This window comes from Castanea sativa, chromosome 3 (genome assembly GCF_040712315.1).
Source record: "Castanea sativa cultivar Marrone di Chiusa Pesio chromosome 3, ASM4071231v1".
Classification (NCBI taxonomy): domain Eukaryota; kingdom Viridiplantae; phylum Streptophyta; class Magnoliopsida; order Fagales; family Fagaceae; genus Castanea; species Castanea sativa.
In genome coordinates this window covers 47,407,500-47,425,698 of record NC_134015.1, presented here as the reverse complement: position 1 = coordinate 47,425,698, position 18,199 = coordinate 47,407,500, and the positions used below count along the sequence as shown (strand labels likewise).

Here is an 18,199-nt window from a genome sequence, read left to right as displayed (position 1 = left end):
ATTTATGAGGGTTTTGAGGTTATTATAGTAGTATTAGGCCAAATTTTACGCCTTGTTCACCAAGTTCTTTCCTTCTAGAGTTATTTTCCTTATAGGAGTTTTCTTGATCAACAGTGCAGATCGTAGGACTTTGTATGATCTAGAATTCTATTCATAATAGGACTCTTAGTGTTAGTCGTGGGGCGCACGTATGCCTCACTTAAGAATCCTTGGATATTACTTAACATTCTAGAAACGTCAAGTAATACTTGACCCGTTGACTCTTATCCCATCGACCCAGTACTGTCACCTTCATTTCATTTGATTCCGTCATTCTTAATTTTTCATCTTCAGTTACCCCCTCACTCCGTGGGTCCGTCACAATATAAATAGACGGACCCATTGGAGTGACGAATTACTGCGTTTGAGGGAAGAGAATGTTTTCGTGACAGGCTAGCTGAAGGGGTATTTAATGACACGGACATATGGCATTTGCTCAGTTGCCCATCACGCAAAACGAAGCACCTCTTCGTATTTCGTGCCACATCTTTTATATAAACTCACCTTTCCATTCCGCATTTTTCACTTCCCCTAGAAATCTTTGGGTTAAAGCGCCACCATCACCTTTGTCAAGCCTCCACATCATCCAACTGGATCATCCGTTGCCTATCACTTTTGCTGAAGAGTCGTCGCTTTCAAAGGAAGCTTCACTGTTCGGTCACATTCTCCGTCGACTTTAACCGGTATATATTCGTTTCAAGGAACTTTTTTTTTTTTTTTTTAAATTTCGTACTCCTGTAGATCCGTCAGTATTTTAGGGTTTACCGTCACATGTAGGTGATGTCTAGTGCATCGAGTAATCATTCATTTGTCTGCGATGGGGCGGGCTACGATGAAGGATTCCCGTCAGGTCAGAAAGACCCTGACACTTCAAGTGAAGAAAGGAATCCATCCACTACATCTCCGTCAATAGTTGATGAGAATCTAGATATGGACGGGCCAGAGGATGCTTCTAGCGACAACCTAGATGGCATTGATCCTCTCATTCAATCCGTCATTGGTCCTGACGGGTTTAGGAAGTTTGTAATGCTGCCCTTATGGATGGTCAATGACTTCAAGTCCTCAATCAAAGAACCTCACTTTAAAACTCTTAGGGCCAAGTACCAAATACCTGACAATATTCGCCTCTGTCTACCCCATAAATTAGAAAAATGCTACTATAGGGGTGTTGAAGGCGTCGGGGTTTATGAGCAGATGCTAAAGGCAGAGCTCAGATTTCCCTTAAGCCCTCTTCACCGTCGCCTCCTTCAGTGTTTGGGCCTATCCATCACACAAATCTCCCCGAACGCTTAGAGGGTCTTTCTCGACGTGGAGGTTTTGTACGGGGCAATGTCTAACGGAGCTCGGAGGTTGACGGTGGAAGAATTCTTTCACTGCTATCGTCCCGCCGAGGTTACACAATCCAAGGGCATGTACAACTTTGTGGCTAGGAGCCCGTTGTTGAGACTTGTGCATGATACCTCGAACTCTAATAGGGATTGGAAGAGCCGATATTTTTTCATGGAGGGAAACGAGTGGATGTGCCGTCCAAGTCATAATGAGTGTATGCCCATCGATACAACATGGGGCATAATGCCCCCGTCCAGTATGCACTCATCTAGTTTCACTTATTTAAACTCAAAATTAACTATCTGTCTCTGTAGTTACCTTGGCTCTTTTCTTTGCAGCTCGAGATCGTTCGCAAGTCTCACTCGAGCAGTGGAGTTTCCTAGAGCGAATTTTTAACAAGACCAAGCTAAAGGAGAGAATGTGGGCAAAGTTGGTTACTCTTGATACATTATTTTGGTACTGTGACGGTCCTGAACCTTTCATTGCCGCCCGTCGATACGATACTAAAGTTCGTAAACGTAAGTTTGTCCCGTCCATTCCTTAATTTGTTTCTCATTTCGTAAAATTTTGTGTTCATTACCTTTTTCAGAAATGGAAGACGCCAAAAGAAGAGCCTTCATCAAGCAGTAAGCTACCAAGAAAAAACAAGAGGGTGGTCAGCCTTCCAAAGGGACGGGATCATCCGTTCCGCCCAAAAGGAAACAGCCAGATAAATCCGACCGTCAGACCAAGAAAACGAAGATAACACCTGAACCCGTCGTAGGTCTTGAAGTTGAGCCAAAGGGAGCCGTCACTCCCCTTGGACCAGGAAAGGGCAAAGGCTTAATGAAGGGTCTAGACACCGTCCACGAGAAACCGACCGTCCTTTTCCGAGAGGTTTCGGGGTATGCATTGGAGAAACTTTCATCTATCCTTACTGCCGACGACTATGAGGACCTTGGTAACCATGCTACTGAAGCCATGGGGGAGACGAGCCTCTTTAGTATTGCTCAAGTATTTTTTATCTGTCTTTTTTATTTTTATCATGATTTCATCGATCTTACGGCCCCTTGGTTTTTAGGCAATGCTGATGATAAAGGGACTCAAGGGTCGCTGCTTGAATCATGAGACATCCTTGGACCGTCTTAGGAAAAAATCCAAAGCGATGGAAAGCAAACTCAACGGCCTCAAGGCCTGGAAGGTAGGTATGGAGAAAAAACTTACCTGTTCCGAGCAAGTAAGAGGAGAACTGGAAAAGCAGACGGAGCAACTGACGCAGATTCTAAGAGATAAAGAAAAAGAGATCACGGATGTCAAGGATCAACTCCATCAATAAAAGGAGCAGGCGATACGTGAGTACCGTGATTCTGAACTTCTCTTGGCTGAACTTGGAAGTTCTTTTGCTGAAGGGTTTGACGATGCCCTCCGTCAAGTCAAAGCCTCATATCCGGATCTGGACGTGTCCCACTTTACGATCGAGACTCAAGGGCAGACCTTAGCTCAATCCGTCCATTCTGAGAGCACGGAGAGTTTGTTTGCTGCCAATAATCCTCATGTAGACGGAGAAATGACCCTTGATGAGAGGTAAACGACGCTTGTTGAAGGTGACGCCGATCAAGCTGTTAATGAAGAGAAGAATGAAACCCCCCCTTCGTAGTTTTTTTTTTTTTTTGGTAATGCTAAGGACAACTCTATCCGTCGTGATTTTTGTGTGAGGACATATATCCCCATTTTGTGGGGCTCAAGTATTGTGATTGTGCGTGTTTATCCGTCTACTTGTTTGTTTCTTTTGTATCATCTTTTTATACAATCCATAATTTAAGGTTCGTCATAAAAATACTCTTATCTGGTTAGTGGGCTCATCCACTTAAAGGACTCGTCCACTAGATTTTCATCCTTCTTGGGATGGTCCGTCCAATTTGTGGGCTCAACGGATTTTAATCCTAATTAGGATGATCTATCTGCTTTGTGGACTGAACAAACTTTCATCCTTCATGGGATGGTCCGTCCACCTTGTGGACTTTATGGATTTTCATCCTAGTTAGGATGTTCCTTCCACTTTGTGGATTGAACAGACTTTCATCCTTCATGGGATGGTCCGTCCACTTTGTGGACTTGATGGATTTTCATCCTAGTTAGGATGATCCCTCACTTCGCGGATTGACTTTCATCCCTCTGGGGATGGTCCGTCCACTTTGTGGACTTGATGGATTTTCATCCTAGTTAGGATGATCCGTCACTTCGCGGATTGACTTTCATCCCTCTGGGGATGGTCTGTCCACTTTGTGGATTGAATTGACCTTTATCCCTCTGGGGTGGTTCGTCCACTTTGTGGACAACAGATTTTCATCCTAGTTAGGATGATCCGTCCACTTTATGAACTTGATGGATTTTCATCCTTCTTGGGATGGTCCGTCCACTTTGTGGATTGAATTGATTTTCATCCTTCTAGGGATGGTCTGTCCACTTTGTGGACTTGATGATTTTCATCCTTCTTGGGATGGTCCGTCCACTTTGTGGACTGAATTGATTTGTGTAAAAACATTCCTTATATGCTGAAGAAATCTCCTCTTATTGTAATGGATAAGTAGAATAGTGTTCATAAAAATAAGAAAATTGCCCCCTAGGCCCTAGGGATACTTGTAGAAAATAAAAACTATAACTGTCTATTTGAAAAAATAAACTGGAAATGAGGAGGGTGCTGCTATCGTCTTCGTTCTTCATCTACTGGTAGTACTTCTTCAAGTGCTCCGTGTTCCATAGGTGACTCAATTTTTTCCTGTCTAGTGTCTCTAGGTAATACGTTCCCTTCCTACGCCATGAAATGATCATGTATGGCCCTTCTTAGTTAGGTCCAAGCTTACCCTGGTAGGCATCTTTTGCAGTGTCGAGTACCCTTCTTAGTTTAAGATCTCCAATCTGGAAGTCCCTGTACTTGACCTTAGAGTTGTAATGCTTCGCCATCAGGTCCTGGTATCGCGCTAGCCTCTGTTCCGCTGTCGCCCTAACTTCGTCCACAAGATCGAGCTGTAAACGCATGGCTTCGTCATTTTTGCTCTCGTCAAAGTTTCCAACCTGGTAACTTGTTAGCCCTACTTGTGCTGGTATGACGGTCTCACTACCATACGCCAATCGGACCGATGTTTCCCCTGTTGGTGTTCTTGCCGTTGTTCTATACACCCATAGAACGCTTGGTAATTCCTCCGACCATATGCCCTTTGCCCCCTCGAGCCGGGTCTTGATAATCTTGAACAAGGACAGGTTTGTGACTTCCACTTGTCCATTGGCTTGCAGGTGGGCGGGTGACGAGTAGTGGTTCTTGATCCCTAGCTGGAAACAAAAATCTCTGAAGGCATCATTGTCGAATCGCTTTCCGTTGTTTGAAACTAGTACCCTCGGAATACCATACTTGCAAATAATATTTCTCCATACAAAAATTCGGATATTCTTCTCCGTGATAGTGGCCAAAGCCTTTGCTTCCACCCATTTAGTGAAGTAGTCAATGCCAACTACTAAGAACTTCAACTGCCTTATCGTTGTAAGGAAAGGGCACATGATGTCTAACCCCCATTATGCGAATGGCCATAGGGCCATCATAGGTGTAAGCTCTTCCGTTGGTTGCCTTATGAAGTTGCCAAATCGTTGGCACTTGTCACAAGCTCTGACATATGTGTTGGCATCCTTATGCATGGTTGGCTAGTAGTATCCTGTGCGGAGTAACTTATGCACCAAAGACCTAGATCCAGAATGGTTGCTGCAAACTCCTTTATAGACCTCCCTCATAATGTAGTCCGCTTCTTCGTGGTCGAGGTATCTCAAGTACGATCAGGAGAATCCTCTTTTGTATAGGACGTCTTTAATTAACACGAACCGGGCAGCTTTAACTTTCAACTTTCTTGCGACCTCTTTGTTGTCTAGCGGTTTGCCTCCCTTGAGATATGCCGTTATTGGAGTCATCCAACAATGCTCACTACTTACCTCCTACATGCTAGTGCCATCTAATAGTGATGAGAGTTGGACGAAGGATAATACCTGGTCGGGGATGATCATAGGTTCTATTGAAGCTGCCTTTGCAAGTCGGTCGACTTCTTGGTTCTCTTCCCTTGGGATTTGAACCAACTTGATCTGGAGATTGTTCGCTCGACCCTTCTCTTCGTCAAGATACCTCTTCATTCTTTCATTCTTGCACCCATAGCTTCCATTAACCTGACTGATCACGACTTGAGAATCGGAGTATATGATCACACTCTTAGCTCCTGTGGCTATCGCGAGGTCCAGTCCTGCTATGAAGGCTTCGTATTCTGCCTCGTTATTGGTGGTAGAGAAGTCCAAACGGACCATGCATTCGATCTTATCTCCTTCTGGGGTGTGGAGTATCACTCCGGCCCCTCCAGCATGCTTAGTGGAAGATCCGTCCGTATAGATTCTCCATATTTGAGTCTCCTCTGCCCCTTGGTCTTTCACAATGGTGAACTCAGCAACGAAATTTGCTAATATCTGTCCCTTCACAGCCGCTCGCGGTTGATATCTAATATCGAACTCACTCAGCTCGATCGCCCACAATGCCATTCGTCCGGCAGCTTCGGGGCTACTCATTGCTCTTCGTAAGGGTTTATCTGTTAGGACATTTATGGTATGTGCTTGAAAGTATGGTTTGAGTTTCCGTGCTGCGGTCATTAATGCGAAGGCGAGTTTCTCCATCTGAGGGTACTTTTCTTCTGCTCCTCTTAGTGCCCGGCTTATGAAATATATGAGCCTTTGTACCTTATCTTCTTCTCTAATAAGAGCCGCACTGACGGCTACTGAGGAGACGGCAAGGTATAGGAAAAACTCTTCCCCCGGCATAGATGGGTTGAACAACGGCAGAGCGGAGAGATACACCTTTAAATCTTCAAATGCCTTTTTGGCACTCGTTCTTCCATTAATAATTTTCTCAGCGTGCGAAAGAAGTGGAGGCATTTGTCCGTCGCCCTTGATACAAATCTATTCAAGGCTGCTATCTTGCCGTTCAAACTTTGTACTTCCTTTATCGTTCTTGGAGGAGCCAATTCCATTATTGCCTTCACCTTCTCTGGGTTGACCTCGATGCCTCTTTAGGATACCATAAATACCAAGAACTTTCCTGCGGTTACCCTGAACGTGCACTTGCTTAGATTTAGCTTCATTTTGTATGACCAAAAAGTGTCAAAAGTCTCCTGGAGGTCGCTCATGTGATCGGACTCTCGAGTGCTTTTTACCAACATGTCATCTACGTAAACCTGCAAGTTTCTACCAATTTGGTGCGTGAACATCTTGTTCATCAATCTCTGGTATGTGGCTCCTGCATTTTTAAGCCCGAAAGGCATTACTTTGTAGTAGAAAAGCCCCTGACTTGTTACGAACGAGGTTTTCTCTTGATCCACCTCATCCAATTTAATTTGGTTGTAGCTAGAGAAGGCATCCATGAAACTCAAGAGTTCGTGTCTTGCGGTGGAATCTACCAAGGTATCAATACGCAGGAGTGGGTAACTATCGACACACATTCTCCACTTCCCATTGGCCTTTTTGACCATTACTACATTGGCCAACCAATTTGAGTAGTATACTTCGCTTATGAAGTCTGCTTCTTGTAACTTCTGTACTTCATCAGCTATGGCTCAATCTCGTTCAGGAGCGAACACTCGCTTCTTCTGTTGGACAGGAGAGAATGAGGGTGATACGTTCAAACTGTGGACCATCACCGACGGATCGATACCCGGCATGTCCTCGTGACTCCATGCAAAAACGTCTTGGTTTTCCTTGATGAATATTGCAAGTGCTTGTCGGACTATTTGGCTAGCTAAGGTACCAATTCTTGTGGTCCGTTCGGGCCGAGAATCATCGAGATGTACTTCTTCTAACTCTTCCACCGATTCTGCTATCATACATTATTCCTCAATGTTCACTACTTGCAAGTGGTCGTCCGTTTCCATCATGGTGATGTAGCATTCCCGTGCAACCACCTGATTTCTGCGTAGCTCTCCAACTTTGTATTCAGTGGGGAATTTGACCATTATATGGTAGGTTGAGGTTACAGTCTTTTATGCATTGAGAGTGGGCTGTCCGAGGATGGCGTTATAAGCATATGAGCAATCGACCACAAGAAAAACCACATCCTTAGTTATTTGCTGGGGGTAATCTCCCACCATCACAAACAACGTGACGACGCCTAAAGGGTAGACCTTTGTCCTACCGAAGCCAACGAGTGGTGCATTTGTTGGAGCCAGCCGCTCTCTACCAATCCCCATTTGCTGGAACACGGGATAGTAGAGGATATCTGCTAAGCTTCCGTTATCAACTAAAACTCGATGCATGTTGTAATCCCCTGCCCGTATACTGATGACAAGTTCGTCATCATGTGGATGGTAAAGGCGTTATGCATCTTCTTCCAAAAACCCGACGCTGGGGTTATCAAGTCGCGCAATTTTTAGTGAGGAACCCGTCATCTGGACGCTTTAAACCATCTGCAAGTATGTTTTTCAGGCCTTTTTAGATGACCCTGCAGAAGCAGTGCCCCCTACAATCATCTGTATGTCTTCTACAGGTGGTCTAGGATGTTCGTTTTCCCGTCAGGGGGTTTGTTCCTGGGGTTGATCCGTTCTTTCCTTCCTTACGAACCTCTGCAACCTACCTTGCCTAATAAGGGCTTCAATTTGCTATTTTAAGTCATAACAATCCGCCGTGTCGTGGCCATGATCACGATGAAAACAACAATATTTATCCCTTGGCCTCTTGTTAGGATCTCCCTTCAACTTACCGAGAAACGTCAGGGCTTCTTCATCTTTAATCTACATTAATACTTGGTTGAGTGGGGCAGTAAGAGGGGTGAAGTTCGTGAATATTCCTGTGGGTGGTTTGGATCGTCGATCCTCCCGTCGCTCTCCAGTTCTAGCCCTCTTCCACCCTCTATCCGATCGTGCGTCTTCCTGTCTTTCCCTTTTTCTAGGCTTTTCCTCTCGAGCCAGCAGTGCATCTTCTGCGTTCATGTACTTCGTTGCCCTGTAAAGCACATTTGACATTGTCTTTGGGTCATTCTTATATAAGGAGAATAAGAACTTACCCTTCCACAGCTCGTTTGTGAAAGTTGCTACCAGTATCTTGTCGTCTGCCTCATCTATTGAGAGAGCCTCTTTGTTGAAATGGGATATGTATGACCTTAGCATCTCGTCTTCCCGTTGCCTAATGCTCATCAAACAGGCTGTGGACTTCTTGTATCGGTGGCCTCCAATAAAGTGTGAAACGAATTGAGCGCCTAACTCCTTGAAAGTGCTGATCGAATTCGGCGTTAGTCTGCTATACCATATCCTCGCAGGTCCCTTCAGCGTAGTGGGGAAGGCTCTATACATGATCTCATTTGGCACACCTTGAAGGTGCATCATGGTCTTGAAAGATTCTAGGTGATCTAAGGGGTCCTTGGACCCGTCATAGCTCTCTACCTAAGGCATGCGAAACTTTGGGGGAAGGGGGCATGAACTAACAAGTGCTGTAAAAGGCGAATCGGTTCACTAGACCAAGTCATCGAGGTCGCTAGATACTCAACCCTTGAGGGCATTCATCATCACATCCATCTATTCCCTCATCATCTGCATATTCGCGACTATGTAAGGAGGGAGAGTGTTCGAGAAAGATGGTCAGTTAGTGTCCTGCCTCTCCGGTCTGCTCGGAGTATGGCTACCTTCGGGTCCTTCCAGATTTCTCCTTTCAGCACTTATTCCTTCCTAGTCCTCCTCTTGTGTGCCAAGGTGCGCATTCCTTTGTCGCAACTGCTCCTCCAAATCATGATTTTGCTTGGTTAGGCGTTCGACTGCTGTTGCGAATGTTTGGACTTGCCTCTCCAAGGCCGTGACGTGCAGTTCGTCGCCCTAATTTTTGGTTGTTTCCATCGATCGAGTGAGTACCATGCAATTTCTTGTCTCAGGGATAAAACAAAGGCTGATCAATCGCTTTTTCCCATAGACGGCGCCAACTAATGATGCCAAAAAATCACCAATAAGCTGCACACTCCTAAACCGAAACAACACCTGCAAAACAAAAAGAGAAGACCTAACAGAGAGCATCGGTGTGGTACCGGTCAAAAACCCTCCGAAGGTCAAGTTAGAACTTTTTCGCAACCCTAGAGTGCTAGAGTTGAGTCAATAATGCGAACCTTGATTTATGAGGGTTTTGAGGTTTTTATAGTAGTATAAGGCCGAATTTTACGCCTTGTTCACCAAGTTCTTTCCTTCTAGAGTTCTTTTTCTCATAGGAGTTTTCTTGATCAACAGTGCAGATCGTAGGACTTTGTATGATCTAGAATTCTATTCATAATAGGACTCTTAGTGTTAGTCGTAGGGCGCACGTATGCCTCACTTAAGAATCCTTGGATATTACTTAACATTCTAGAAACGTCAAGTAATACTTGATCCGTTGACTCTTATCCCGTCAACCTAGTACCGTCACCTTCATTTCATTTGATTCTGTCGTTCTTAACTCTTCACCAATAAAGAGGATATCTAGACTGCTCTTTCAACCACTGAGGCAAATCTAGTGTGAAGGTGGCTTCCAATGTAACAAGAATTCCAATTTTTCTCCAGATTTGCGTAGCATAGGGGCATTCTCTAGGAAGATGAAGGATTGGTTCATTGCGGTTTCTGTAGATAGGGTAGACAGTTCCACAGTCAATACCTCAGTTAGCAATAATCTCTCTCACTAGGACACTGTTGTGATGGCAAAGCCATAGAAATGAGCATATTCTCATCAAGGTATCCACTTTCCAAACCCATTCACTTGGAAATGAACTGCTTTGGTTATTATTTGAGATTGCTAAAAGGTATGCTTATGTAGAGTTGAATTCTCTATCCTATGAAAATTTCCAGCTTATTGTGACTTCCTTACTCCCAAACATCTGGATGGGAGTGGCTTTGATCTTGTCCAAAATATCAATTGGAATCTCAAAGGAGAGAGCACCCATTCCCATTCATTTCCTTGGATCATATCTGCCATGGCCATAATACTATCCAATCTGTTGAGAGGTCCCTCAGTTACTTCCTTGGGATAACATCCTCTCATCCATTTATCTGTCTAAAATTTAAGTGACAAGCCATTACCCATATTCCAGCATATACCTTTGGAGAAATAGGGAATCCTGTCTTGATAGCTTTCCAGTTTGTAGAACAAGGAAGTTTATCTGGATCCTTAGAGTTTCTTCTCGACTAAGAGTAGTAATTCTTCAAAATGATCCTTGCCCACAATGCATCCTTCTCCTGGTACATCCTCCAGTTGAGCTTTGCAAGTAATGAAGATTTTTTCCTTTCACAACTTGAATACCTAGCCCTCCTCGCTCCTTTGTTTGATGATTTTGTTCCATCCAACCAAGTGCATTTTCTTTTTTTCTTGTGATGAGGCTCTCCAAAGAAAGTCCCTATTAATTTTATCAAGCTTTTCACAGAGGTGATTAGGGAGTGCCACTCCTTGCATCACATAGTTAGGCATAACAGACATGACCAATATCACCAAGACTGTTCTGCCCACAAAGGATAGGAATTTTGATTTTCAATGAAAGTGTTTGTTGATTACCATCTCAGCAATAAAGTTATATTGGTTTCTTGCTACTCCTTTGTGTCTGAGGGGAAATCCTAAATGTTTCTCAGGGTTATTGGTGGCATGGATGCCAATATTCTCACAAATTATTTCTTTCAAATTATAGGACACATTTTGAGTGCAGTAGATCCTAGACTTGTCTACTCTTACCTTTTGACTTGATTTAGCATAGAAGCATTCTAAGACTTCCTTGATGGTTTCACAATTATCTTCACTGGCTTTGGAAAAAAGCATAAGGTCATCTACAAAGAATAGATGAGACATTCCAATATTATCTTTGGATGCTTTGATAGCAATCCAATTTCCTTCCATACACTCCCTTTCAATTAGGTTGCCTAAGTATTTCATACATAAAATGAATAGGTATAGAGATAGTGGATCACCTTGGCAGATGCCACTCGTAGGGTTAAAGTCTTCTAAAGCACCACCATTGAAGAGGATGGATATACTCGTGGATAAGATGCAGCTCATTATAAGATTGATTAGCTGCTCAGGAAAATGAAAAGCTTGAAAGACTTTGTGAATAAAGTTCCATTCAAGCCTGTGGTAGGCCTTTTCACAGTCTACTTTAATGGCCATGCATGCTGTCTATTATCAAGGATATTATCTAGTCCTCTTCTACCTGTAACAAAGGCCACTTGCATTAGAGTGCCTAGGTTGCTTAGGAGAGGTTAAATCTGAGCAACGATGACTTTAGTAACTATTTTATAGATTGAGTTGCACAAACTGATAGGTCTGTAGTTACCAATAGTCTCAAGGCTTTGGAATTTAGGAATAAATGCAATCAGTGTCTTGTTTAAATACTCTGGAACAACCCCTGTTTTGAATATATTTCTTACCTCCTTGCACACCAATTCACAAACGTCATGCCAAAAGAGTTGGAAGAATACAACATGTAATCCTTCCACTCCTAGGGCCTTAAAGGGCTTTAGAGCCCACAATCTGGCCTTTATCTCTTCTTATGTGACCTCTTTATTAATATTTTCCTTGTCTTCTTCAAATAAGAAGGCAGAAGAAAATTGTGCCACTTCCAAGGTCCTGAAGAAATGCGAGAGATCTGTTGAAAATAGTTTAAGGAAGTTGTTATAAATACAGATTTTAATCTCTTCCTTATCAAATTTTCATTCTCCCATAGAAGACATAATCCAAGGTGGTTAGAAGACACAGAATATATATACATATATATATATATAGAGAGAGAGAGAGAGAGAGAGAGAGAGAGAGAGAGAGAGAGGCAATGTCACACCTCGAGGGGCGGCTCTACAACCAGCCCAAGGGTTTCAAATGAACCCTTGACCTCGCCCCCGCCCCCTCCCCCCAAAAAAAGATTATATATAAAATTTTTAATTTTTTTTTACTCCCTAAAATAAAAATTTGAACACTTGACCCTAAATTTTGTTTAAAATCAATTAATATAAACTTGAAATATGATCATCTTAGTGCTACTTACACAATATTTTTACAATAAAGGTTAAGTGACAAGTTGTAATTGAATTTTTATCTAAACCTATAACTGACATCACTTATGAGTATAATAAACTACCCGTAGACCCACGCAATACATGGAAATATAAATATTATGTAATAAGGTGAAATATATAAAAAGTAACCATTACTTCAAGTATTGTCTATTTAAAAAAAAAATTCACAAGTATTTTTTTTAATCTTTTTATCTCTACAAATATATCATTTTATTATTATTATTTTTTATGTTTGATTAATATTTTTTTAAGGTGAGCCATAGTCTTCTATCTTCTATTGTAGTGTATTATATTTGCTTAATATACAACTAAACTTTCTAAGTTTCAAATCTATTATTCAAATTTCTCATCTCTTAAGGAATAAGGAAATTATCATAATAATCAAAATTCATTACAATTTTATCTAAGCCAAAATTAAAATGAAACTAAATGAATAAATAATAGGCTTTATAATAATTTATAATAATAGGCTTTATAATAATTGATAGGCATATTCAAATTTCTATTTTCAAAAAAACTAAGTATTAACCCAAACTAAAATTCAACCAAAGCTATAAAAGAGAAAGATAAGATTTTCTGATGGGATATTTTTAAAAAAAACACACAATACCAAAACACATATTAAAAAAACCATCAACCTTAATTAGAGTTATAAGAAAGAACAAAAATTCACCGAAAGAAAGTAGAGAGAGAGAGAGTGCTCATAGTTTTGTGTGTGAAAAATATGGATTGAATGGGAAAACAATATCAAATTTATAAAAAATAAAATGGATAGAAGAAGAGTCAAAATATGAAAAGGAGGAAGGAAGTATAATGGTAAAGTAGTGGAGAGATAAAGAGGCAAAAAGAAAAGGGAAAGGTTGGAAAAAGTGTAACAGTAGGTGTGTGAACTAAGAAGAGTTTTATTGTTGAAAATAAGGGGAAGATAAGTTTAAATAGAGAAAATAAAATATAAAAAATAAATGAATGGCGTGGCTGCTGATGTGGCTCAACAAGAGCGTAGTAATAATAAATCCTACGCTTCAACTTTTAGTAATATATAGATATAGATTATTATTAATTTGACAAAAATTATAATTAGTTATTTACTTATATTTATCTATGCATTCAATGGTTTTTCTTACCAATCTTTAAACTATTAATAATTTTTTTAAAATATTATACAGTATAGTTGTATTGTATAATATTTAGAATACTATGTTAGAATATTGTATATAATATGACAATTGTATATAAAAAATTAATTATTTTATTTTTTACTCCCCACAACGAAATTCTAGCTCAAGACACTACGGACCCTCCTAGAAGAAAATCTTGGAGTTGCCACTGCACACTCCCTGCATTCCTAGGTGTGTAATGCGTAGGAAAAATGAAAATGAAACCCTAAAGACTATCACTAAATTGCTTTGTGACCCCTCCTCTAATGTAACTAACTTATATAGAGGCAAGTCACACCCCCTACATTCCCAAGTGTGGCATAGTAGCACTGTTTGTTTAATAACAATAGCATTGCTTCCCATAAGAACTAATTCACATCCAGTTAGACTAATTTGGCCATATATATGACTAATTTTGTTAAGGTTTGCATAGCTGACATTGGGAAGACTAATAGCTTGTTTAGATGAAGGGGGAGTAGAGGGGAGTAGAATAAGGGGAGGGAGAGTAAGTTAAATTACCTTGTCTGGATTTTTTTAATAGCCTGTTTGGATGTTTAAAAAAGGAGGGGGAGTAGAGTAGAGAGAAGGGGAGTAATTCAATTACCTTATTTGAGAGTTTTTTAAGGAAGGAGGGGGAGGGGTTTGGAGGGGTTTGAAGGGGTTTCAACTACCTCCAACCCCCTCATTTTTAATTCCCCCAAATTGAAGAGATTTGGAGGGAGAGTAGAGCACATAAAATTATTGATAAAGTAAATTACCTAATTTACCCTTATTATATTTATAAAATTACACTGTTAAAAGCAAGGGGAAGGGCTAATTACTCCATTCCCCCTTACTAATTATAAAAACATCCAAACAAGGTGGAGGGTAATCATTCTCCTCTATTCTCCTCTCCACTACTCCTCTCCCCTCTACTCCTCTCTACTCTCCTCCCCCTCTAAACTCCCAAACAGGCCATAAGAGATGAGGAGGAGGGATTTGGAGAGGTTCTAACAAGAATTGGCTGAAATTAAGCTAATTTTGGGCCAAATCTACTCTACTCTACTCCCCCTCCCTCCCTCTTAATCCAAATAGGCCTTAAGTTTAGTTCTAGCTTTTCACAATTATCTACACAATCATGCGCATTTACTATCACTTTCTCGATTTGATTTATTTGATCAAAACAAATCACCCAACATGCATCATACCACCACTGGTGTTGTTTAACTACCTAAAAGGATCAAAATCAGCGAAAAGAAATAGCAAATTCTAAAGGAACAAACCAGCAATCCCAAGCTATAAACAAATATAGATAATCCAAGTACTTTGAGACAAGTCTAATGTTTGCTTACAGGGTGGCTCAATTTATTCAATAATTCAAAAAAAAAAATAGTTTGATAAATCAATGGATAATGGTTGAGAGAGAGAGAGAGAGAGAGAGAGAGAGAGAGATCAATTCAATGTTGTAATTTTGCTCATTGTGTACTTTTAACCCAAATTGGCTACAATTGCCTGCCTCTAGTGAGATACTTCGTAAATTAAAGACACTAGTCTCTAACTCGTGAGATGCAATAAATAGTGAATATTTTTTAAATATCTTTACTATGTTCAATGCTCCAATTTGTAAAAAAAATTAATGAAAATTACTATTTATAATACAAAACATAGATTTATGTATTTTGAAAAAATAATTATATTGTGTCTTTTTTATAAGATGAAATAAAGACATACTAATGTTTCTACCACGTTTAAACTTTTATGAAATATGGAATAACAAAATACAACAACTTAATGACAAAAGATGTTATCAAAAAAAAAAAATTAATGACAAAAGAAAATTTTCGAAGTTCTATTGAGAATTTTATGAGGAAAAAAACAAATAAAGTGATACGAAAATTACATTCTATAACAAAGTATTCATCCAACAAAACTAAAATGTCAAATATGAGAAAAAAAAAATCAAAATACTTTGGTGGCATCCATTAGGACCATTACCTCTAGCTTTCTTTTAGCATTTACTCTCTGTAAAATCTCTAGAATCAAACATGGTGTGTAAAAGTGTTGTGTGTGGTCACCATGTTATATTGCAAGTACAATATAAATATATAAAGGTCCTTAAATTATGTGGTTTTAACTTGAAAGTATTTCGAGCTTTTTTATTAAAATGAAAATTATTTCATACTAAGAGCATTAGCATCCATTATTTTCAAACTATTCTATTTTACTATCTCAAAAGCTAATTTATCTATTATATCATACCATTTTACAATACACATAACATCTCAACTTTTATTTTATCATACAACACATTAAAATAATATATCAACACATTAAAAAATAATATAGCCCAAAACCATATTTATTCTCTCCCATCTCTCTCCTCTCTCTAATTTTTGTCTCTCTTCCACTGCAACCACCTGCTACCACCACCTCTACCATGAGCAAACCCAAAAAGGCTACCAAAACACAAACAAATCACCCCGGCCTCATTGCCCATCACCCACCACCGCCAAAATAAAACCCATAAATGATCAACAAAACCTAGCAAAATCAAACTCACACCAATCCAACAATATCACTGAAATTGGAACCAAACAAATCTCACAAATGAACAAAAAAAACCCAACAAAATCAGACCCATACTGAAATTGGAGCAATAAAGAACCCACAAATGACCAACTAAACCCAGCAAAAGAAGGATCCACCCCAATCCAGCAACATCACAAAAATCGGAACCACCGAAATTGGAACCACCTAAATCAGGACCAAAATTTGACCCACGTCACCGCACCTCGATCACAATCACAAGACCCACACCATCGCGCCTCCATCACATGACCCACCAAACTACGCCCCCAAAGAAACGCAACAACCTTGCCACACCATGCTGATCGTTGATCTAGAAACCTAGAAACCTCCACCTCAACCACCAAGCCAATCGTTGATCTAGAAACCAAAAACCTCCACGCCACTGCCAAACCCACGCCAGATAAACACCACCACCAAGAGAGAGAGAGAGAGAGAGAGAGATGAGAGATTGATGAAGAGAGAGAAAGAAGTAGATATTTAAAAGTGGGAAATAAAAAATTGGTTTAGAAAGTTGTTACAGTATCATTACAAATTTATAAAGGTACTGTAGCACAATTGCAAACTTTTTTACAAGTAGAAAGCCAAGTAATGGGTCTTTTTGATGCTTGGATGCTAACTAATACCAACATATACCATTTGCGTCATCGGGTACTGATGCCCTATCCCTAGACCCTGATTTGCAAACACTACTTGTTCTTTGTTACAATAACTATATTTCATAGTAAAACTTGTTCATTTTGGAAAAAGAGCTAGGAAGAAAAGAACCCATTATTGTTATTCATTTAAATATGTATATTAACATGTTTTTATCGCGTTTCAATTAGTCTCTATTACAAATGGAGCATCGAGTTATTAACCCTTTAAATCTAATGCTTACTTAACATTGTAACTATAAAATGAAACCTGAGAATTAGATATTGTCCAATAATACTTATTGAGGTTCTATATAATCTTTTTTAGAATTTTCTTTTCTTATTGTTGATGATGTTATTTTTGGTGCATTATGTTTAGAAGAACATTTTGAACAAGAAATGGCGTTACCTCTCAAACGTGGACGAAATTTTACTACTCTTGCGTAAGTATCTCAAGATGCAAACCACACGGTCTTAGAAGTTATATTGAGCAAGTAAAACAATGGAATAACCAAACCTCAAATTAGGCATGAAACCAAATTGGCCGATACAATTATAAAAACAAATCCATTAATTTACTCAAACTCCAAAACAAAATAAAAGAAGTGACTGACATCCGAAACACGAGAAGTAGCTTGTATGGGGGTGGGATTTGAAGCCTTGTAAAAACAGAAAATCACAGAGAACTTTGAGAGAGAAAAGGAAAATTTTCCTTTGCTAATCAAGAAACTGTTACAAAATCAGTTACCAGATAATTAGCTTACAGCTACTTATATACATGAAAAACAGAGACTAAAAATTGGCGCCTAAATTCCATAACTAACTCTCAAAACTATCTACCAATGATGCAATGCCATCTGGCAGAATAAGTAACCAACTCTCCACTAATTCAAACGGTGCGTTTTAACCCTTTACTTTCTTTTGCTTCTTTGCCGTTTTACACTTAAACTCTTTGTCACTGTTGTCGTTCTGCTCCTTCACTGTTTGTCGTTTAACTACCATTTCAGCTTCAACAAGCCTCAAAAGAAGTCACAGGAGGAGAGTGGTATAGAGATGGGAAGCTAGATGTTGAATTCGTATCCACCTTGAAAATCTTGTGCTTAAAGAGTATCCAAAAGGTAGGAGTAGCTGCTGTTGAAGATATATAGCACAGTCCATTGCAAGGTTGGGTGTTCTGGGGGCATTGGTTGAGAAAATGACTAATGATGGGCAGGGTGTTCCAATTGGGAAGATATGTTATAGGACTCGTGATGAGAAGTTGGCAAAGACTAATGTGATGGCATCAATTCTCCGTGCGGTTTTTGTCTTTGGTGCTCACATTAGCTATTTTACACCGGATGGCATCATCTCTCCAATCACATGCGTCTATTTTCAAAGTAGGCTAAGATTTCTAGACGAAAGTTTTGTATTAATATAA

General features: G+C 40.0%; 1 pseudogene; it reads left to right on the top strand.

Moving 5' to 3' along the window:
* Positions 1–17,181: 17,181 nt before the first annotated feature.
* Positions 17,182–18,199, top strand: LOC142629062 (uncharacterized; annotated as a pseudogene).